The following is a 24,478-nucleotide window of genomic DNA, read 5'->3' on the forward strand; positions in this document are numbered from 1 at the left end:
TGAATTCACAGATCTTCTGCTCTATATTGAAAAAGAAGATGCTACCATCACTCCAGGACCTTGGTCGTTGTGCACTTTTCCAACAAAACAATGATCCAAAACACACATCTAAGGCCACTGTTGTATTTCTGAAGAAGAACAGGGTGAATGACTCAAGGCCAAGTATGTGTCCTGATCTGAACCCAACCGAACATCTAAGGGGAGTTCTGAAGCGACAAGTTGAGCATTACTCTTCATCCAGCAACCAGGCTCTAAAAGAGGTCGTTCTTGAAGCATGGAAAAAGATAGATGTTGCAATATGTTGTCAACTTGTTCATTCCATGCCGAGAAGACTTGGTGCTGTCCTTACAAATCATGGAGGTCATACAAAATACTAGATGTAGTAGTTTTTGTTGTGGGGTGTATTTATTTTTGCATCAACTAATTTGAGTAAAACTGAAGATTTTGTAATCTAAGTTATATTATTAAAGCGGAGTTCCACTCACTCTGTAAAAAAAATAAAAGTCAGCAGCTACAAAAATTGTAGCTGCTGACTTTTAAAAAACAGCCACTCACCTGTCCCACGATCCCACGGTGCCCCCACTGCAGCCGTTTCACTGACCGTCCTGTATTCCAGGAGGCCGGCATCTACAGCTTGCGGCTTCACAGCCAGGTGCCCACTGCACATGTGCAAGTAGTGCTGTGCTTCCTGAATGGCCCCATCATCTTCTGGGACCTGTCAGGTGTCCCACAAGACTTCGGGGATGGAGGGTAGGAGGACAACTTCCGTTTCCAATCACCTAAGCGATTACAGCAAAAGTGGGAGTGGGTACCTGTCAAATTTGGGTACCCGCCCCCCCCCAGCTCCCCAAAGGTGCCAATCCTTAATGGGGAGTGGGGGAAACAATCTTTAAAGTGGAACTTCCCCTTTTGGGTGGACCGCTTTAACCTTACTTATATGTAATGAGCTAAACAAATGTTCTATAAAACTCTTGGCAATATGTTGGAAATTGTTCTTGTGTTCATTGAGATATTGATTAAAATCTTACTTTTCAAAAGGGGTGTACTCATTTATGCAGAGCACTGTATATATATATATATATATATGTATTTACAGTATATATTTATTTATTTTTATTTTGTTTATTACAGGTACTTACTGTATATAGTGCTATCATATTACACAGCATTTTACATATATATATTGCACGTTCACATCAGTCCCTAACCCTCAAGGAGCGTACAATCTAAGGTCGCTAACTCACATTCATATATAAAGGATAAGCACTGCCAGAGCCCTACAAATGACCTCCAGCAGGCCACTGGTGTGAATGTCTCTGACCAGACTATCAGAAACAGACTTCATGAGGGTGGCATGAGGGCCCAACTTCCTCTAGTGGGGCCCTGTGCTCACTGCTCGGCACCATAGAGCTCAATTGGCACTTGCCATTGAACACCATAATTAACATTTCCACCACTGACGCCCTGTGCTTTTCACAGATGAGAGCAGGTTCACCCTGAGCACATGCGACAGACGTGAAAGGGTCTGGAGAAGCTGTGGAGAATGTTATGCTGCCTGTAACATTGTTCAGCATGACTGTTTTGGTGGTGGGTCAGTGATGGCTTGGGGAGGCATATCCATGGAGGGACGCACAGACCTCTACAGGTTAGACAATGGCATCTTGACTGCCATTAGGTATCGGGATGAAATCCTTGGACCCATTGTCAGACCCTATGCTGGTGCAGTGGGTCTTGAGTTCCTCCTGGTGCACGACAATGCCCAATCTCATGTGGCGAGAGTATGCTGGCAGTTCCTGGAGGATGAAGGAATTGATACCATTGAATGACCCCCACGCACGCCTGACCTAAACCCAATAGAACACCTCTGGGATATCATGTTTCGGTCCATCTGCCACCGCCAGGTTGCACCTCAGACTGTCCAGGAGCTCAATAATGCCCTGGTCCAGATCTGGGAGGAAATACCCCAGGACACCATCCGTCATCTCATTAGGACCACTTTGAGTTGCTGCAATGAAATTTCAGCAAAATGGACTAGCCTGTTGCATAATTTTTTCACTTTTATTTTTGGGGTGTCTTTGAATTCAGTCCTCTGTAGGTTGATCATTTTAATTTCCCTCAAACGATGGGGCATCCTTACGTTCCTAACACATTACCCAGTCCATATCAGTATAGATATCCAGCATGATATTTTTCCCTGTTGAGAGCTGATGTGTTTTCAAAGTGTTCCTTTAATTTTTTCAAGTAGTGTGTGTTGTGTGCACATGTTGTATGATTTCATCTTCGGCTGATCTAAATTTAGTTCATAAGCATTCTCTGATCTTGAATGAGTGACATTTTTTTACAACCTGTGCCTGAGTCTTCTGCATGGATTGGTGAAAGGAGATTATCAGATTGATGGACTGAGTGCTAGATTCAGCTTTAAACCTGCTCCACCTCCCATACAATAGTTCTTTCAGGACAGCCGCCCTCATAGAAGCTTAATAAGAGCATTAGCAATGTGGAAATTAAAATCAGACGACAAGCTTATGTTGCAGAGTTAATAGACATAAGGCACCAGCTCATATACGCTTGACTTTGGTGCATGCCCTGAATGCAAAACTATACCAAAAATAATCGCAATCTGCAGCCATCTGAGGTTAATGACAAGCAGGTCACGTCAATGTCTTTGCATCATAAAGCAATGACAGGGATGCAATAAACAAATCACGTAGAACAGTAGCATTGGTTAATACCAGCCGGGAAAAATGTCTGATTGAAAACAGAATATATGATTCCCATAAATTCTGTTATTTAAAGGAAAATACCACTTTGGTTAACAAGATGATATTAAATGAATTCTGAACAAACCTTTTAGAAAATTTATATTATAACTCACAGGTGGTTATGACTTCCTGCCAAAAAATCAGATATGGCAGCAATGGTGGTGTTTTCACCTAAATATGTGATTGGTCCACTGCTTTTCCAAGTGTTTAACTCCTATTATAACTGGAACTGATCATGTGACTCTGCTCAGACCCTCCCAGCCATTTCCACAGACCATCAGCAGGCTGGACTCTTTAATGGCTGGAATCTTTAATGATGTTTCCAATGTATAAAAATTAACTGTAAGGCTTGGTTCATACTGCTGTGTCCACATTGTCGTTTGATTTTCAGTGCAACTTTGCAGTGCAACTTTTATGCGACATTAGTCACATTGAAGTCACATCAAAGTAGTACAGAAACCATTTTTTATGTCCCTGCGACTAGCATTGATTGGACTGTCTGCAATTGAAATAAACGTGTTTTGACTTTATGTGTTGCAAGTCGCATGACAAGTCGCAGCAGCATGAAACGGGGCTTAAAGTGGAACTTTAAATAAAAAAATTTAAATTGGCAGACAGGCAGGAATTTTAATGCAGAGTAGACATGCTTTGCCTCTTCTGCATTAAGGTTACTTACCCGCCTGTCCACCCCTGTACAGTGAGCCACACATGCACAGCTCAGATGGTGAGAGAACCTGTAGTGGTCAATCCTACAGAGTGGTGGTGTTGTGGAACCGATCCAGTGGCGTTTGTGCAGGAAGGAGCCTAGTAACTAGCCTGGAACACACCGGCAGGATGTGACATCACAGGAAGAGGCAGAGGGTCAGTGGAGAGGAAGAGCACAGACGTGGGAAAGGCAGGCTGGATCTTCTCTACAACACCACCACTCTGTAGGATTGACCACTACAGGGTCTCTCACCATCTCCATCAGCCCAGCTACTATTACACCAACCACCGGTGGCGCCTGCAGGACATTTTTGAGGAACGGTCATCTCTCATATACACAGATGAGCTTGTTTTATTACCTCCTTTGTGAGTGTTTTTAATCCTTTGCTATTAAATACAGTGTTATTACTACACTCAGATGGGCACCTCCTGTCTCTTTTCTTTGGTTTCTCAGCTAAGCACATCCTCCTGACTCCATGTCTGAGTTAAGGGCAGAGGGATTCCATGAATCATATGCCCTTACTTAAGATGGCCTCAGCTAGAAATGCTAGGTTGGTGTTTTCCAAAGTGATTTCTCAAATAAATAAAGCATGGAGACATGGATGAGTAGGTGAGCTTGCTTTCAATATTAAAAATAAATTAAAAAGCATTTTCAGTTTGTGGTGCTCAAATACAGTTTAGCTCCACTTTAATATACTTATATTTTACCCCCCCCTCCCACACACACACACACACACACACACCATCAACTTGCTAAGAAACATTAGAAACATTTTAAATTATTTTTCTGTTTTTATTACATACATACTTTTATACTTTTTACTGCATTTTTATGTTCGTGTAATGGGAGTCACTTTGGGTCGGGGGCCAATGAACCCAGCTCACTTTGGAGAGGTGGGGAGACCCCTGTCTCAGCTCCCTATGTCCCTCTTATCTGTAAATCACCCTATGCCTGTTAGGGTACAGGGTGATCTGTCCTAATATTGTGTGTGCTTTGTCTCAGACTGTGTAGACATGTTTAGGAGATAGGTGGGGTGGGGGTTGTTGATTGTTTAATGTTATGTGGCTGCATCCCATTGTTCTATTGTTTGGCTTGGGAGCAAACTATTATGGGATGTATGTGTTTATATATATTAGCTTAGTGTGGGAGGTGACTCCAGCAGCCCTCCCTCCTGATGGGACTGTCTGCTGGTGTGAAGTTTGAACACCTGTTTGTCTCTTGTTACTAAAGATTGCCCCGCCCTGTGTCATTATGCAGGCAGAGGGGGATTGTCCTCGGAGTGTATATCTCTTGTATCTGTGTTCAAATAAAATAGTTTTACCTTTGGATTACTTCAACACTGGTGTTGTCTATTCTTGTATGGTCGGCTGTGGTGTCTGTTGTCAGTGTTCGGACAGGGAAGCGATATTCTAAAGGAGGTACTTAAGCGCAGTCTGGGTCAGTTCCATTACAGTTAGCAATGATTCTGTCAATCTCTGTGGACTACAAAAAGCCTTCCCCTATGTGTTCTGCAGTCTTGTCCTAGAATGACAATACCGATCCTCTGTAGAAATAGTACAGGTATAAACGGTGTTACCCTATGTTGCTGGAAGGGTCACCAGTTCAAAATTAATAATAAATAATAATTTAAAAAAAATGCAGCCACCATATTTAAACACTGGTAGCATATCAAGCAATATACTGCATTTTTGTTGGTGGGTTTAGATATGTTTTATTGTCAATACAGTAATTAGACTTTGGCCTTGGAATTAAACTTTGGCCTTGGAATATTGCGAATTAATACATATAAAATGTGAAAGAAAGATGGAAAATTAGGTCAAGAGGATAAATGAATGTGATACTGAATACTGAACAGCAGTTAAAGAAAAGGGCTTCACAATATGTTGCTCTTTTTTTTGCTATCAGCTTGGAAATCATTTTGATGAATTTGTGTAGATTTGGGGATGCCATCTGTCAAATTCAGGTGCTTCGTATGCCGCTATGCCACTCCTACACACTGTCTTCCTCAAGAGTAGGTTTAGTGCTTAATCATGAAGCTATGAATAGAAAAGGTCTATAACTGTTATGGCTCCATAGCACCTAGCAGCTAATTTAATCATTTCACGCAATGGAGGGCTTAAATATGTATCTTTAGTTATATCGTACAGGTACATTTAATTATGCATGTCATTGGACGTCATCAAAAATAGCTTGACTGATGAGGCAAGCAGACAGCAGAGTATATCTGATTAACTTCTTAGCCCTCAACATCACAGTCTGGAGGAAGTCTTAGAAGATTAGTGAGCCCTTCATTCCTATTTATATCTTTTAACCTTCACTCTGACGGAATGGGAACTCAGAACTGCTTAGAGAGCAGGTTGTAAAGCTGTGTGCTTGTGTTTAGCAGCCATTGTGGTGTCAATGGGAAGAGGTGCTTGCTTAAAGAGACAATCATACAAACACATGGCTGTCTACAATACAGCCGCGTGGGGTTTTTCTATTATAATTTTTTTTTAAACAACTCATGAAAAAAAAAATAACAACAATGAAAAAAAATACTATTGTGTAACATACGCTAATGTTTTAAATGGTGTCGTCTATGCATATTTTCATTGTTTTATTTCCCATGTCTAATAACGTCAAAGAAAAAGACTTTTGATGTGTGTTACTTAAAATTTTAAGTGCTGTGGTTAGCCAATGATCACAATAGCTATCATCCATTTAGAGAAATGCCCTTTAAAGACATGGGGGTTGATTTACTAAAGGCAAATACTGCAAGTTCGGGTGCTTCATATCCGAAGGGAAACTCTGAAATGAGGCGAAGCTCTGCTGATTTCTTTCATCCAATCATCTGCAAGCAAAAATGCTGTTTTTTTTTATTTTCCTTGCATGTTCCCCTCAGATCTAGAGCAACTGCGCTTTCAGTGCACTTGGAGTGCACTTCCAAGTCCACTTGGAGTGCATTTGCAGTGCACAGGCTATTTACTTTTTAGTAAATCAACTCCATAACTTCTTATCTATTGGGGCTTATGCACACTGTTGTGCTGAATTAGTAAGCACAGATTATAGTGTGAGTTATTTTATGCTTCCTTAAGGCAGTCCATTTATTTGAATTTGTTGTCTGTTGCACCAACATGCACCAACAAGGTGTTATTTGCTATTTTCGTAATGTAAAACACTATTGATGCATGGTTGTGCTTTACCATGCATTGTGGTGCATTGAAGATCACATCCATTGGTAACAGGGGTGGACTGACCATTCGATCACTTGGGCACTGCCCGAGGGCCCGGGGTCATTGGCGGACCCCATGAAATGCCCCTGGTACCTTTTTTATAGGTTTTTTTGGGTGTGCTTTGAGTGTGGGCAAGGACACAGGGGCCCCATGATCCCCTATTGCCCAGGGGCCCCATGAGTTGTCAGTCCACCCCTGATTGGTAAGGTGCGTTTCTTTTAATGCTAGTAAAGAAAAGTGTGTTTGACTTTCACACCCTATAGAATTTGTGTTCACGATTGATCATTAGAGCACAGGGCCAAAATTGGATGTGGACACTGTCTGGTGCAGCAGAGTTGGTGTAAACAGGACAGCTCTGCTCTGAGGTCTGACTGTTGGTCCAATACATAGCTCAGGTCTAGCACTTTACTACAACTACAGTAAACCATGAGAAATATAATAAATAAATGATTTATTATTACAATATAAACTAAAAACTAAAGCATTTGGTTCAACATTGAAAAGCCTTTTCTTGTTCAGTAATAATTTTATTACAATGATACAACAGTGTTCAATGATTGTCCCTTGCAGTCCAAAAGTATGTAGATACAGTATACACTCTTATAACAACATAAATTCAATAGAAATGTTCCATTTAAGTTAATAACAGCGGAAGTGATAATACATACTGTAGATCAATATACACAGTGAAAAATACTAGAGGTGCAAAGGGGTAACCCCAAATCATGGAGAAAGATGCGTTTAAGAGCTCCTAGGCATAACAAGTGGAGTGCAGCCTAATTTTCATGCATGGTATTTTTGGATAGATGGTACTCTAATGGGGACAACTGATGTAAGCTGGCACACTGATGGGGGACCCCCAAATGTAAGGGGGCCTTCTGATGCAAAAAACTGATGTAAGGGGGCACTCTAATGGGAATACCTGATGTAAGGGGGCACTCTAATGGGAACACATTACTTAAGGGGGGGCGCTCTGATGGGGACACCTGATATACGGGGGTACTCTGACGGTGCCAACTGATTTATGGATGAAGACTGATGGTGGTAACCATTGTAATAAATTACTCTGGAGGGGAAACCTAATGTAAGCAAAGCACTGATGGGGACATTTATTTTTGGACCTCGGCCAGAAGAAGATTTTAGTGACTGGACCTCCTTGAATTTTAATTCAATACCCCTGCTTTATATTGTAAAGCACTGCGCAAACTGTTGGCGCTATGTAAGTCCTGTATTATAATAATAATAAATGGACTGGCTTGCTAGGCCTCTTCAATAGCAGTTTTTCTTACTCTTTTCATACCACAAAATACAATGTACTATAAAGCTTAACAGGTCTCACCTGGTATGCTTTCATTAAGACTCATAATCCTGCCTGTCTTTCTTACATTTGCAGTATACTTTAAATTTACAATGTACCCAGCAAATTCTTTCTTCTTTGTTTACACTACATTACACAAAAGATACCTAAGCCTTTTCTGCTTACATCCTCCAGCATAATTACCAGTCTCCTGCACTCCTTGCCTAATATCAAAACCCCCAGCCCCAACCCAATATCTACTGACCCCCACCAGCTAAAAGTATATCTAAAACCAAAAGTTTTGTTTTTATTTCAGTTACAGAAGGAGGGAGTTAAAACAGATGGACAATTTGTTTTGGCAGATTTCACTACACTTCCTGTCCTCAACAGGAAGTGATAAGATATCTTACAGTTGTCACAAGAAAAATTATCCCCTATTTATTACATTTATGCAGTGCTTTACATATATATTGTACATTCACATTAGTCCCTGCTAAGAGCATACAATCTAAGGTCCCTAACTCACATTTATACATACACATACTAGGGCCAATTTACACAGGAGCCAATTAACCTACCAGCATGTCTGTGGAGTGTGGGAAGAACCTGGAGTACTCGGAGGAAACCCGCAGAGGCACAGGGAGAACACGCAAAGTTCAGGCAGGTAGTGCCTTGGTTGGGATTTGAACCAACAACCCTAATGTTGCTAGGTGGAAGTGCTAACCACTTAGGCACTGCACTGCCTGATTATTAAAGATTTCCCTTCTATTTCTGTTCTGCACAAAATTTTGGATTTACCTTCACTTTCATTCCTAATGTCAAATGTCAATGTGACCAGAAAGATTAGAGAGAGTTTATGTTCCCCATATGGACACAGACAGCAATAAAAACCAGACAGTGGCTCTAACCTCTCACCACTCTATCAACATCTAAAAACCAAAACACACCATTTAAAATAAACTGTATTTTATAAGTTCATGCTTGTAACAGATGGACCAAGTATTAACGGCATATAGTGTACATTTTTCAAGCTCTTTTTTCCTTGCATGTGTAATATAGTTACATGGTTAGTCGGGATGAAAAAAGACACAAGTTCATCCAGTTCAACCCATAGAGTAATCTCTAAGAAGTGTAGAAACAATATTTGTCTAGGTGGATCAAATACATTCTTTGATGTTCCTTAATTTAAGTAGGAGGGAGGCAATCATGTGGCACACGCTTCCCACAGAAAATGTCCTTTCTTAATTACGTATAAAGTGTAAGCAGTGCTTGAGCTGTTATTACAGACATTCCTGAGATAATAGGAATAACAATGACAGTATCAATAGCACTTAAGCCTCTAAAAGGTATTCATGTTTTGTATTCATTCACAAAGTGCAGATGTATTCCCCAGCAAACTACACAGAGTACACAGGAACTTTTCACAAATGTACCTACCAGGGGCGGACTGATCATTTGAAAACTCGGGCACTGCCCAAGGGCCCGGGTCAGTAGGGGGCCCCATGAGATGCCCCTGGTACCTTTTTCATAGGCTTTTTTGAGTTTGGGCAAGGACACAGGGGCCCCATGATCCCCTATTGCCCAGGGGCCCCATGAGTTGTCAGTCCATCCCTGGTACCTACTCCTGAAGGACTTTCCAGTTTATAGTCATAAAGGAACACTTTAGAACTGATATTAGGTCTCTTATCCAGTTTCTCTTTTGAAAAAGCCATAATATATCTGCTAATTATCCTTATGAAATCAAAGGATACCACATTCAGTTCTGATAGAAAAGATGATTATTATTATTATACAGGATTTATATAGTGCCAACAGTTTGCTCAGCGCTTTACAATATAACGGGAGACAATACAGCAACAATACAGTTCAATACAAGAGGGATAGGAGGGCCCTGCTCCTTGGAGTTTACAATCTAGGAGGGGGGGCTAGTGGTACAAAAGGTAGTAGATAGCTGTCAACAACCGGCATCTGATTATGTGTGCCCTCAACATGTCCAGTAGCACCTGTACAAAACAGCAAACAGTCCTGCGTATCAGCTGTGGGGTCCAATGGCTACATCTTGTCCAGGTCCTTAGTCTGGCTGTGTACATAAGAAACTAACCTCTTACTTATCAGACTTGGCTTATACATGCACTGTGGTGTAATTTGCTGGCTTATCTTTATTAAAAGAGAGATGCAGAAAAAGAAAAAAAAATAAACATACATACTCACCTAGATGGGTGCAGCATCAATCCGATGCTGCAGCTGTCCCCTGTTGGATCTATACCTAGAACTGAGTGATCTAAGACCTCTGGATCGCTCAGTTCTTGGGTCCAACTGTCAGTCACTGACTCTGCTCTGCCTCTCCAGTGTTCACTGGAGTGCCAGACTGTGGAAAGGGGGGGGGCGGCTGGCTCAGACTCTCAGTGGCCCGCTGAGAGGCTGCGCCAGCGCCACTTGAGCATTGGGGTGGATCCTGACATTATTGTCAGGATCCCTGCAGAACCTGGACTGGCTCTGTGATGCCAGCTCACAGCAGGCACTCCTGTGACCAACAGAAGTATTGCCAAAGACCTTTAGTTATACTTTTCCTTAGAAAATAAAAATAAAGCATGCAACTTAAAGGAAGTTGAAAAATAATGGACTTACTGGCTGGATCCACAGGTGGCTCAGGCTCTCAGTGGCCCGCTGAGAGGCTGCACAAGCTGCCGGTCAGGCATCGGGGTGGATCCGGACATTATTGTTGGGATCCCTGCAGAGCCTGGACTGGCTCTGTGATGCCAGCTCACAGCCGGCACTCCTGTGACCAACAGAAGTATTGCCTTTAGTTATACTTTTCCTTAGAAAACAAAAATAAAGCATGCAACTTAAAGGAAGTTGAAAAATAATAAACTTACTGGCTGGACCCACAGGTGAAAATAAAGCAAAAAAAAAAAAAGAAATTTAGTGCAGCAGCCACATTTGAGGATTAGTAAGCTGCATTAGATAAAAATACATTTTTGTTTTTGGGTTTATTACCATTTTAAGCCTGATTTAATACGACAAATATTCTAGTAAAGGCACATTGATCATTTCTTCTGTTCCACTGTTGGGTCAGGAAGGCATGGAGCCAGGGGAAGACTGAGGTGAATGTGTATGCAAGTTCAAGTGCCATCCAGGGGTGGACTGACAACTCATGGGGCCCCCAGGCAATAGGGGATCATGGGGCCCCTGTGTCCTTGCCCAAACTCAAAAAAACCTATGAAAAAGGTACCAGGGGCATCTCATGGGGCCCCCTACTGACCCAGGGCCCTCGGGCAGTGCCCAAGTTTCCAAATGGTCAGTCCGCCCCTGGTGCCATCATCGCTATCACAGCCCAGCAGCCTTCTGAAGGTGAGTTACAATGACACTGCTGCTCCATCACAGAGTTTTTTTAGCAACACCACTGACCATCACAATCACTGCCAAACATAGCACAGTTAATGTTAACAATAAGTGGCTTCTTACACATTTGCTATAGAAATTGAGCGAGAATTATAGCTCTGTTTTATAGAGGTGATTTGTGCTGCATCAACACTTTCATTACTGTGAAAAGATATGAGCTATTTCCAAAAATGAGCATGTCCTATACACACTGACAGTACTTATCTAAGATAACATATGTTGCATGCTTTCACTACTGCTAATATACAAGTCAACAGGCCAACAACTGAAAGCCTGATTGTTTCTAGTAAGCTAACCCCTGCTAGCACAGTGATAGCCTTGTGGCTCTGAGAAAAGGAACACCCGTAATGTAACAGAAGGACAAAGGAGGAGTAAGGGCAGAATGTGATACAGTATTGCAGTAGCTCACTTTTCAAGGTATTTCGCCATAAAACTTTTACTAGGAAATGTACAGTGCAAAGGTAAAAAGTAAAGCCATAAAAAATAGCTGAATTAGATTACACGATCATTCAAAGATGGCGTGCAAAGTCCTTTTTCATGAACTTTTGTTTCAGTAACACATATTTCTCAGGACATTGACTTAAAGTCAGCTAAACTCTGGGCTCCGCCATAGTTCCAAATAACCTTGCTGCCATATAGTTGTTAATTACATTGTTCTGTTTCTTAATTTTTATTGAAATTTTCAAGTCTAAGTACAAAGTTTAAGATATTTTTGAAATGCAAAAAAAATCGCTGCATTCTCCAAAGAAGATGTTACAAAGGCATGTGTTACATGTATAATCATAACGCTTTCTGTGCTGTTCCTCTCTCTTATAGATTGCAGAACAAGGGATGGTGGAGCCCTCAGAAGACATAAGATCACCACTGGCAGTGACCACTTTATTCACTTTAATGCAGAGATTCAAAAGGGTCTGCTAAACAATTCCTGTTTAAAACAAAAAGAAGAAAAAAAGGGATAGAAAAGGCCAGGAAAGAGCAAAGAGAGAGTGAAAAAAGAGGGAAATGTGAAAAGGGGTGTAGTCTGTCCCATGGAGGTCATTCGTCTTCTAATTATATTGTTCAGCAAAGGTCATAGTTTTATTTAAAATTATAATAAAAAAACTGTTCTGAATTGTAGTTTTTTGGCATTTCAAATAATTTCCCTGTGTAGTAGGGCTAGCCTTGTGGCAGTATAAGTGTGATTTGTGGCATACTGCCATTTTGGGAATACATTTCCCTGTATTATTTGAAGCAGCTATGTGCCCAGGGGCGGACTGACAACTCATGGGGCCCCCGGGCAATAGGGGATCATGGGGCCCCTGTGTCCTTGCCCAAACTCAAAAAAACCTATGAAAAAGGTACCAGGGGCATCTCATGGGGCCCCCTACTTACCCCGGGCCCTCAGGCAGTGCCCGAGTTTCCAAATGATCATTTTCCCCCTGTATGTGCCCATGCAGAAATGTGTAAGTAGTGAATGTAGCATCGGTAAGTGATTGAGTAATGATCCTTGTAAACGCCCTATTGAAGGAACACAGGAAGAAATCTATCATAAATAGATTCAAGGTCCAATTCAAGTCCAAATATCCCCAAGACCTGTGCAATGCTGACCAGTTTTTTTTTGTGTTGCTTATACATTCACAAGAGACTAATCAATATCAAAATGACACAAGATAGGTAGATCAAAAGCTCTACAACATTTACACAGACTTACACGTGATATATTATTACACATGTCACACCATAAAATGTCAGTGGTATATGTGATTGTGTATGTGTGTGTATATATATATATATATATATATGTACACACTGGTCAGGCGGCATAATATAACCACCCACCATACAATATGACCCCCCCCCATATTAAGTGGGTCCCCCTTTTGCCGCCAAAACAGCTCTGACTCATCAAAGCATGGCCTCCATTAGACCTCTGAAAGTATTCGGTGGTATCTGGCACCAAGCTGTCAGGAGCAGATCACTGCCTTCCTCCAGCTTGCCTTCTTCTCGTAACGCATCCTGGTGCCATGTCTTCCCCAGGAAAGCAATGCATACGCACCTGGCTATCCACATGATGTAAAAGAAAACATGATTCATCATACCAGGCCACCTTCTTCCATTGCTTTTTGGTCCAGTTCTGATGCCCATGTGCACGTTGTAGGCACTTCTGGCTGATGACATGGGCACCCTGACCAGTCAGCGGCTATGCAGCCCCATGCATGAGAAACTGAGAAGCACTGCATATTCTGACACCTTTCTATTAGAACCAGCATAAACTTTTTCAGTAGTTTGTGACATAGTAGCTCTTCTTATATCAGGCTACACGGGCCAGCCTTCACTTCCCATGTGCATCAATTAGCCCTGTCCGCTCATGACCCTGTCACTGGTTCATTAGTTTTCCTTCCATGGACAACTTTTGGTGGGTCCTGACTACAGACCTGGAGCATCCCATAAGAGCTGCACTTTTAAAGTGCATCACAGGACATTTCCAGCAACAGCGCCATTAAAGAATTATTTTATTTTTTCATAATTTAATGCCAATATTTTTGTCAGAATTTTTCACAAATTAAAATGGGTAAAATGTACATAACTCTATCATATAGTCATCCACACAAACATTTAGGTCCTGCGTTAGCAAACAATTTGCCCATCAGTATGCAACAAAATAAATTGATTCCAAATACATGATTGGTCCATCACATTTAAAATCAAACAAGATTAACCTGTGCATCAGTAAACAACATAATAATTTCAGATTACAAACAACAGTTGTCCATCACATTGAAAATCAAACAGAATTTGCGCATTAGTATCAGTATACAACATAATAGAAAGATTTCTATGGCCAAAAAGATTTGCCCGTCACAAGATCAGCTCATCGGCTGCTGCATTAGGACTTTTGCACACTGGGCATGAAATCCCAGTGTTCAGGTGTATTACCCAAAGACAAATGCCTGGAATGGAAGCAAATTTTTTCATTTTCTGAAAAATTATGACAAAAAAATACAACTTCAAAAAACTCGCCATTCCTCTTATGAAGTACATCGGACTGTCTACTTTACAAAAAGGGGTCATTTGGGGATATCTGTACTGTTCTGACATTCTTGGACCTCAAGAAATTAGATTGGCTGTCAGTACTTCAGCATTGATCAATATTCAGATCTATCCCATAGTTTGTGAACTCTATAACTTTCCTACAAACTAAAAAATACATCCTAATTTGGGTTATTTTCACCAAAGACATGTAGTAGAATACATCTTGGTTCTAAATTTATGAAGAACAATTATTTATTTGCAAACTTTTATAACAGAAAAAAAGAAAAACGTGTTTTTTTTTTCAAAATGTTTGGTCCTTTTTTGTTAATTTAGCAAAAAATAAAAACCCCGATGGTGATTAAATACCACCAAAAGAAAGCTCTAGTTGTGTGAAGAAAATGCTAAAATTTTAGTTTGGGTACAATGTTGTATGACCGCGCAATTGTCATTGAAAGTGTGAGAGCGCTGAAACCTGAAAAATGGCCTGGGCAGGAAGGGGTAAAAGTGCCCGGTATAGAAGTGGTTAAGGACATAGCAGGATTGGTTATATAATGTAATCACAGGGCATCACTCTTAAAGGATATGTTCACCTTAGGAAACATGTTACATGGTCCACCCCTTTTAACATGTTCCCACTCCTGCAACATTTCCCCAACCTGCTGCCTCCCTGAGACAGCAAGCTGTGGATCTTCTCCTTGCACTCACTGTCACTATTTAAAAAAACAAAGCTGTGCGGAACTGCGTCCACCCGGCCTCGTCATTCATTCACAGAGTTCTGTGAATGGAAGAACTACAACTGCCATCAGCCTATGCGGCTGATGGATTATAGTTCTCAATGAACTACCAGGGCGTTGATGAGCGCTCTAGGTAGTTCATTGATCCTTCATGTCATTCAGTAACGGCCTGCCGATGTATGAGCAGATGGTATACTAAGAGAGTCTGCAGGAAAATAGGCATTGCACCCATGATCTGATGATCACGGGTGCAGGGCCTTACAGGTTGAAATGTATAAAATAATATGTGCAAATTTTTTTTTAACCTGCAAAAAAATGTGCATTTATTTTTTTTTACAAAGGTGAACATATCCTTTAAAGAAGGGCAGCTGAAATCAGCTAAAACAACCAAACCTCTCAGTTTATAATACTTCTTTTTTCTACTGAATTTGCCTGTAATCCATATATGGTCATGGAAAAAACATCAATCCTTCTGGCTAAGATGTGTTAAGGGAATTCCAGACAGAACATTCTGTCCTGATACAGCAGGATATATAGAGATGCCAGCATTGTTGGTTCTTGGTGTTGTATACATGGGAATGTTTGATATCACAGGTAGACAAGATGTTCCCCATATGTCATTTGTGATAGCTTTGAACAACACTAGTGACAAATACTATTTTCGAAAAGTGTTGACAGCAAGCAGTCAATTGAAAGATCTGAAACAAGTATTTACAGCTGGTGAATTCTGGGTGAAGGTATTTTGTGCGCCAGCCAGGAGACATGTTGGATGATATTTTTATCATACAAACATCCATTTGCAAACTGTTTGTGCTCTATACAATTGTTACATGGAAAACATTTAAGGGGGAAATCTGTAAGTATTCACCAAAAAGTTTTTTGCTAAAGCTTTTACTAGGCGATAGTCAACTGTTTATTGATATTTCAATGATCAGAAATAGAATACATGGTAGAAAACAGCAAGTAAGCCACATGACGTACTTCTACATTCACGGCGGAAAACAATAAGGAATTCATTAAAAAATGTCAGCCCTGGTCCAGTGTCACACAACCTCCTAGGAAAAGGAATGTTAAAGGATAAAAGGATAAGTCCACCTTTGGGAACATGTTACATGTTCCACCCATTTTTAGAATGGAACACGTAACATGTTCCCAATGCTGCAGCCCCTCCCTGTGACAGAAGTACGGGAAAAAGTTCCCCCTACAAGCTAAAATTTTTAAAAACTGCGTGGCCATGTGGGGCTCTGCCCACATGGCCGTGACATTCATTCACAGTATTCTGTGAATGAATGAACTACAAGTCCCAACAGCCTTAGTGGCTGTCAGCTTGCAATTCCCAATGAACTACCACAACGCTGTGGAGCACCATGGTAGTTCGTTGAATGTTCCTTTCAGTACATCCCGTACGGGCAAACAGATATACTGACAGGTCTGCAGGAGGCCTACGTGGTACCAGCAATCTGCAGATAACTGGTGCAATGTTTTACAGGCTCCTGCAACCAAAAATAATAAAAATAATAAAACTTATCTGCAAAAAATATGCATTTATTCTTTTTTGTCAAAAGGTGAACATATCCCTTAAAGCTTTCAGATTAGTTAACAGTTTGCCTCAAAGTCATGACATTCTTTCTACCTATCAAGTTAGTCAGATGCAATGTATTTGGTTCTATATATTCATTGTGATAATAGAACCACAGCTATAAAATACCTGGATGTGTACTTATATAATGTAAGTAATTCTTCTCAAGAACTAGCTGAAACTGAATGCTGCATTACTGTTCCTGAGTGTTTATGTTAATAGTTAGAAGCTGACTAAGCATACATGTATATGATATATTATACACATTTAGCATAAAGTGCATGTCAAGCACAGAAGCAGTGGAGAACCCTGCTGGGTTTTTACTGCTATATAGGGCTCCATTAGAGAGATGTCCCTTCCTGCTGACAACCTTTTACCAGACAGAAAGTAAGGGGAATCTTGCCAAGAGCAACACAGATAGACTTTTTTTTAAGTAGAGTAGAGAAAGATTTGTATTTCTAAACATAAATCAAGATGGGGAGCTGGATATGAAGTTTTGGTAAGTCAGTCGGATTATCACTGGGCACAATGGATCTGGTGCTCTCCACAAAACTGGAAACCCCTTAAATATGAGGGACCCAGAGTTAGAACAGCCAGAGAAGCATCTGATCAAACCAATCTGTGAGGGATAAGGGGTCTAATAGACCCATGATCTCTCCATAAAGAGTATCTCTCACTGCCACAAGTTATTACAAGGGGCTTGTTCACCCCTTGTGATAGCAGAGGGACCCAGAGTTTAAAATTCACATATATACGGTCAACTAACAGTGCCAGACAAACATTCAAGGGTCCAAAATATTTTAATAATAATATTGGTTCACAGCAGGATGACACAATACAACCAAAGTATTTCAGAGGCTACATCACTCCCTCTTAGGATCAAATTGGAACTTTAAATGGACTCAGGTGTAGGCTTTATCTTTACACCATTCATGCTATTGTTACTAATGAACATCTTTTCATTGACAAGTCTGCATTCGAGTCAATTCACAATTCAACTGCTTCCTGCCCAGACGCTATATATATATATATATATATATATATATATGTGTGTGTGTGTGTGGCCTTGGCAGCAAGTGGTTATAGCGTGATCAAAACTGCAGCTGCAGTCAAGATCCTGGTATTGTTCTTTTTTTTCAGCCAGTGATTGGCTTTCAAGTAAGAGTGATTAAGCGGCTTTATAGCCCCCCCATACACACACCCTCTGTTGCTTTCAGCCACTATTTTTGGGCTCTCCAATTTCACCAGGGAGCCCGGGACCACTGCAAGTGGTCAGGGCAGCTGCACATACAGGAGATTTCCACCATGACAGACAAAACTTCCAAGTTCCAAGTGCTGTGTTTCCCTGGCTAGACCTCTGATCTCTCCATAAGGAGTAGCTGTCACTGCCCAAAGGTATGGCAAGGGGCTTTTTCACCCCTTGTGATAGCAATAAAGAAATAACAATTAAAACAACAAAAAAAAAAACAAATTTAGAAGCAGCCCTGTTCCTCCATCCAAATGAAAATGCACACGTAGGTCCAACTTGCATGTAATTAGTGACTACACAACATATGTAAGGTGTCACTGAGAGTGCGTAAAATAATTCTAGTGCCAGAGCTTACGTTTAATGTTTACACTGATAAGCTGCAAAGGCTTTTAAAGTATTGCCGATGTACAATTTTAGGTACCATAGTTTGTCACCACTTCATAGGCATGCACAATTTTGCAGAATGAATGTTGACCATTTGTCATTTGCACTTGAGGCCTGTGTAACAAGGTCACAAAAAGGAACACAGGAACAGAGAGTTGTCACCCTATAACAGGAAATGTCTGAACAAGGAATTTCATGGTAGGATCAGCAGGTTTCATTTTAAAGAAAATTGTAGATTTAAAGTGTTTGTAAAGTCAAAAATGAAAAAAAAAAAAAATCCACTGTCTCTTTAAATTAATTGCCATAACATAATATTTGCATTTTATTTCCTGTTGCCTATACTCTAATATACCTTGTTGTCCCTGCCTGTGCCATTCCTCTTACAAGTAAACTGACCACGGTAGCATGACATCCGACCCAAGCTACAGTGGTCAGTTTACGTCTTGTGTCATTACGCCAAAGATACAAGCTCACTGTGCAAGAGCACAGCACGCCTGTATCTTCCATAATCAGTTTGAAGCCCCACCCATCTCCGTTCTCAGAAGGGGAAGGAGGAGAGAAGTGACATCTGCTGCCGGATCTGATTGTGTTCCATTGCCATGGAAGCACTGAAGCTTGGCGGTAACGTCACTTCCGGTTCCGATGTAATGTCCCGACACTGGACATGCCCACAGGCAGGTCTGTGCATAGCTGTGGAGCTCACAGCGATCACATGACCTGTCATTTGAAGCTGCAGACATATCAGAGGCAAGTTTTTTACACAATCAAAACTTACAGTATAGCTAAGCTTCATGTTACTAGTGGGCATGCAGTGGTATTTTTAGCAAGGGTTACAACCAGGGCGGACTGACAACTCATGGGGCCCACGGGCAATAGGGGATCATGGGGCCCCTGTGTCCTTGCACAAACTCAAAAAAGCCTATGAAAAAGGTACCAGGGGCATCTCATGGGGCCCCCTACTGACCCCGGGCCCTCGGGCAGTGCCCAAGTTTCCATATGGTCAGTCCGCCCCTGGTTACAACCACCTTAAATATATTAAAAATGACTATTGCGATTTCATTAACATATTAAAGTTTATATGAGATTTGAGGTTTACATATACTTTAAAAGCTCCCATGTCAAAACAGAGAAATAAGCATTGTTTTTCCAGCAACTAACTTTGCATACTTTTGTATTTGTAGAAAATGACTATTTTTCTAAACTGTAATAATCAGTAAAATGATGTTCACTCTTGACCAACCAGATCTCTGCTGCCCAATAAAGGGTCATCTATTACTAAACATTAAGTGGCCATGAATGTAACCATATCCAGTAAAACTGAGTGCTGATAATTATTTTATTGCTAGAGCTGCACAAAAACAATAGAGCAAATAGTAATTTAGATTTTACTCAGAAATAATTATTGGTATTCTGTGTAATATTAGTCAGATTTATTCATCAGTAACCTTTATGACTAGCACATGACTTTTCCCATAATAATACTCTATTCCAATTCAGTAAGGATCTTGACACTGTAGAGACACACTGACATGAAAAAGAATCTTTGAAGTGAAATGAAATGTTTTAAGTATGAATGATTCTGACATGATCAAAGGGATCTCACATAGGTCGATAAAAAGTTGCCTGTGGTGATGTATTAAACAACCTTAGAAAGTAGCACTTTTCAAGCTGGGGTGAAACCAAATCTGAGAAACTGCGAGCAAGATCAGTAAGGACCCTTCAGTTCTTATTCCCTGGGTGGTGGTACCAGAGCCAATTTTCAGGTGGACCACTAAGTGCTGCAGATAAGCTCTTTTATCTTGATGAATAGTGAATATTGAGTGACGCTATCAAACAGCTTCAGCAAATGAGAAAATGCTGTCAGCTTGCAAAAACATCAGCTCCTGACAACAGCTGTCAAATAAAAAAACATGTTTCTTTCTCTACATCTGTCACACAGAGGTGGAAAAGCATTCAAACATCTATGAGTAAGGCTACTTTCATACTAGGAGATTTCAATTCACTTCCTGTCCGCAAGACACAATGGAAAGTAAGAGAAACCTCCTTGAACACACTTGTGCTATGAGCATGAATGAAGCCATTGCTGACCTCGTTCATTAAAACGCTAGCTGGCTGATAGTCCCGCTGATTGTTTGACCTCAGTACTTTCTCAGCCTATATTCAGATGGGTGACTAGTGCCGGTGTGAATGACAGCGGCTGGAATCTGGTGATTCCTGCCGCTGTTTCAGACACCTGTAAGCAACTATCTGTGGCTGACAATGACAGGTCAGAGGTGGTCGCAGCTATCTGTGGCTGACTGTCAACAGGCTGGTAATCGCTTCTGGATGCACACAAAATAACTTTGAAAATGTATGCAGCTCACGGAGTAGTAAGAACTTGTATACATTCCTTGTATTAAAGCAATTGGTTCAGCATAATTGTCAGGAAACTGAAATTTGCAGAACATGGTCAACAATGAAAGCCTTCTTTTTTCTCTAAACACAGGTTACCTGTCACATACTTGTATGAAGAGCTCAAAATGATGACGGTGGCTTCTTACACAATTAACGCCCAGTACCACTGGAAGTTGAAACAGGAACTATTTGGGCAATGAAAGAGCTTGAACCATGGACTTGGAAGCTGGAACCATGGACTTGAAATTGGGAGTGCTGGTGTCACATAAGCAGAGAAGCAGTGATGAGGACAACCAGACTTCACCCAGTCCAGTAGAAAACAGTGCTGGGTCATAAGCTGGGCAGGGGGGCACGAAATCATGGGCAGGGTCAAGGTCAGAGGTTGTCAATGCACAGGCACTGAGGTACAGAATTGATAAGAAAATCTTGTTCAATAGTCCAGGCCAAGGTCGGTAACGCAGGTAGGCAGCAACTATAAACAGGCAGGGGTAATCCAGAGGCAGGTCAAGCAAAATCTGAGTCATTAACAGAGTCAAGCATGATCCAGGATCAAGGATAACAGAGATTCAAGCTGAAAGACCATCCAGCAATGATGCCATAGTCCAGGTTTAAATTGTTCACTGGGCACCAGAATCTGTGGTGGACATGCCTGTGGGTCCAAATGCATGCTCATTCCTATGAGAATGCCATGATTAGTTAGGCTTACCATATTTGCCGGCATATAAGGTGACTGGGTGTATAAGATGACCCCATAATTTTCCAGTTAAAACATAGGTTTTGGGCTATACTTGCCATATAAGGCTACCTCCCCTTCCGAGGCAACACTATTTAAAAACATCACATTTGAATAAACATCAGATTTGATTAAATATACACCCATTAATCTTTCAGCCCACTGGATGTGCAGTAATACTGTATGTACAGTAGGTTTGGCTACATATAGTATATAGTATATATACATTATACTGCCCTCAGCCAAGCTGGCTCAAAACAAACGTCCCTAATCTGTCAGCCCGCTGGATGTGCGCTAATACTGTATGTACAGTAGGTTTGGCTACATATAGTATATAGTATATATACAGTATACTGCGCTGAGCCAAGCTGGCTCAAAACAAACGTCCCTAATCTGTCAGCCTGCTGAACGTTCTGTAATACTGTATGTATGGTAGCTTCAGCTACATACAGTATAACGCACTGAGCCAATCACGGCGAGTGATGTATTCTATTAATGAATACAGAGCCTGCTCAGATTGACTGAGTCAGAGAGGCGGGCTGATGATGTCACAACCTCAGCCAATCCGAGCAGGCTCTGTATTCATTATTAGAATACATCGCTTTCCGTGATTGGCTCAGCACAGTATACTGAATGTAGCAGAAGCTACCATACATACAGTATTACCGCACATCCAGTGGGCTGACAGATTAGAGACATTCGTTTTGAGCCAGCTTGGCCCAAACGAACTAGAGGTTCACAATGTATACCCTGCATATAAGATGACCCCCGATTTTTGGGGTATGTTTTTAGGTATACAAAGTCATCTTATATGCAGGAAAATACGGTACATGCAATTTTATGTGCATGAACGTGAGCACAAACCTCATGGCTGGCACGATCTCTCTGACAGCTGACATGATGTTCCCAACATTACTTTTAACCTCTTCACACCGGGCGAATGCAAATGTGCGGCCTCCCGGTGTCTGGGCCTAGATGCCGAGCGGCCGCACATTTGTGATCTATTAGAAAAGAACATATGTGCTGAGAGCGTGCACCCTGCGCACTCCCAGCACACATGTCCGGTACTCATGGAAAGGTCCCGATCTCCTCTTTCGATCGGGACCTTTCCCGATCATGTGACCGCCGTGACAGCGTGTCACGGCAGTCACATGACCCTAAACTTTGCCCTGCCTCCCAGCTTCTGAAACCCTTAAAGGGCCAGGAGGCGCCGGCTCCAAGGGGTAAATATACTTAAACTTCTGTTTTGTTGAGAAAATACATCCCTTTTCAGGTGAATTTTATACAAAGATTTTATCAACCACACTGCTATTCCTATATAATTCTCTAATTTGATAAGGATCTTGATACAGAAAAGACACATTGATATGGAAAAGAGTAACTGAGGTGGTATGAAATATGACCTATACATGTAAGGATTGTAGTAAACGTTATTGTATATTTTTACCTTTTCATGTTCTGGGGATTTTGTTCTAAACCTTGCCTGCACTTTTGTTTCTCTGACTGATGCCTTTGTTGAAATCTGCCTTTGTTGAAATAAGAAAGACAGATAGGATGGCAATTAGGCCACCTGCATATCTTTAGTCTACAATACCATTTCAGAATATTGTACCAAAATAAACCTCTTATTGCAGTCTGTCTGGGAAAAGCAGTGAGCCAATCATACTTTTAGGAAATGTGATCTGTGGAGCATGCTATACACATAGGCAGTGTATACAGTATGCATGTTACTATAGTTCTATGGAGTCCACAATAAAATTTGCTGTTACTTATAGAAAATCATAATGTAAAATTGACATAAATACAAAAGGGTCTAACAATGGCTGAACAAAGAGTTGGAGCTGGAGCAAACCAACACAGAATGACAGCGTTGCATTGTACCAGGGCCAGAATGAGACTCCATAACAGCACAGGCATACCACAGCTTTTAAATTTATCAAGCAATATCTGAAAAGGCCCCAGAACGTTTTTTAGACATAATAATGTCACAAAGATCACCATATTCAATGGGATTCTTTTAGTGTGTTAGGGCTCATGTATACGGGGAGTTTGGAAAACTCTTCTGAACGATGGAAACTGACTGCTTGAAAACATAGGTTAAAAAACTCAGTTTAGCCACATTTTCATACCGGCTTATACGCGTTTAGAAGCCTTTTTAAAAGATAACCTCAGGAGACCTTCCTTAATGCCCAGAATGCACTGAAAAATAGTAAAAAATTAACTATTTCAGACATTTTTAGAGGAATAGAGAGAGTAGAAGCAGAGAGAGCAGTATGTGTTGAGATTATCTGTCTTTTCTGGTTGTATTCACTATGGATCCTATCATGAGCATAATGCAGAACGTTCTACCATTTTTTCCTTCACACGAAAACCTGGAACTGACTGCGCTGGTGTACTAGGTCCATTTGAATACATGGAAAACGCTTTTCTGATGATGAAAAAAGGCTCCGGACAGCATTTAGACATGGAACAGTTAAAAAGCGCTTCTAAATGCAAATGCTGATAAACGCAGTTAACCGTGTTTACAAGCGTTTGGCATTTGAAACGCTGGTACAATCTACTCCTAAACGCAAGTTTGGTGCTTTCAAAAAAACGACTGTAAACTCAACTGCCTGTAAACGACTGTAAATGACTATGTGTCATATCAGATTGGATGTCGCTCCACTTCCTTAAACTGAATCTCTCCAAAACCGAGTTTCTTGTCTTCCCCCCAGCCCGAACCCCACCCCCCATTGACTTCTCCATCACATCCAACAACGCCAATATCAAACCCGCCCTGCAGGCCAGAGTACTTGGTGTCATTCTGGATTCCAACCTATCCTTCCAGCCCCAAGTCCAATCTTTAACAAACTCGTGCAGACTCCACCTCCGCAACATAGCCAGAATCCGCACATTCCTAACCCCAGAAACCACTAAACAGCTCATCCACTCCCTCATCATATCACGACTCGACTACTGCAACTCCCTCCTCACTGGCCTGCCTCGCCGCTGGCTATCCCCGCTTCAGTCGATCC

This window comes from Staurois parvus, unplaced genomic scaffold (genome assembly GCF_062004578.1).
Source record: "Staurois parvus isolate SC_StPar_1 unplaced genomic scaffold, SC_StPar_1.0 ptg000165l, whole genome shotgun sequence".
Classification (NCBI taxonomy): Eukaryota; Metazoa; Chordata; class Amphibia; order Anura; family Ranidae; genus Staurois; species Staurois parvus.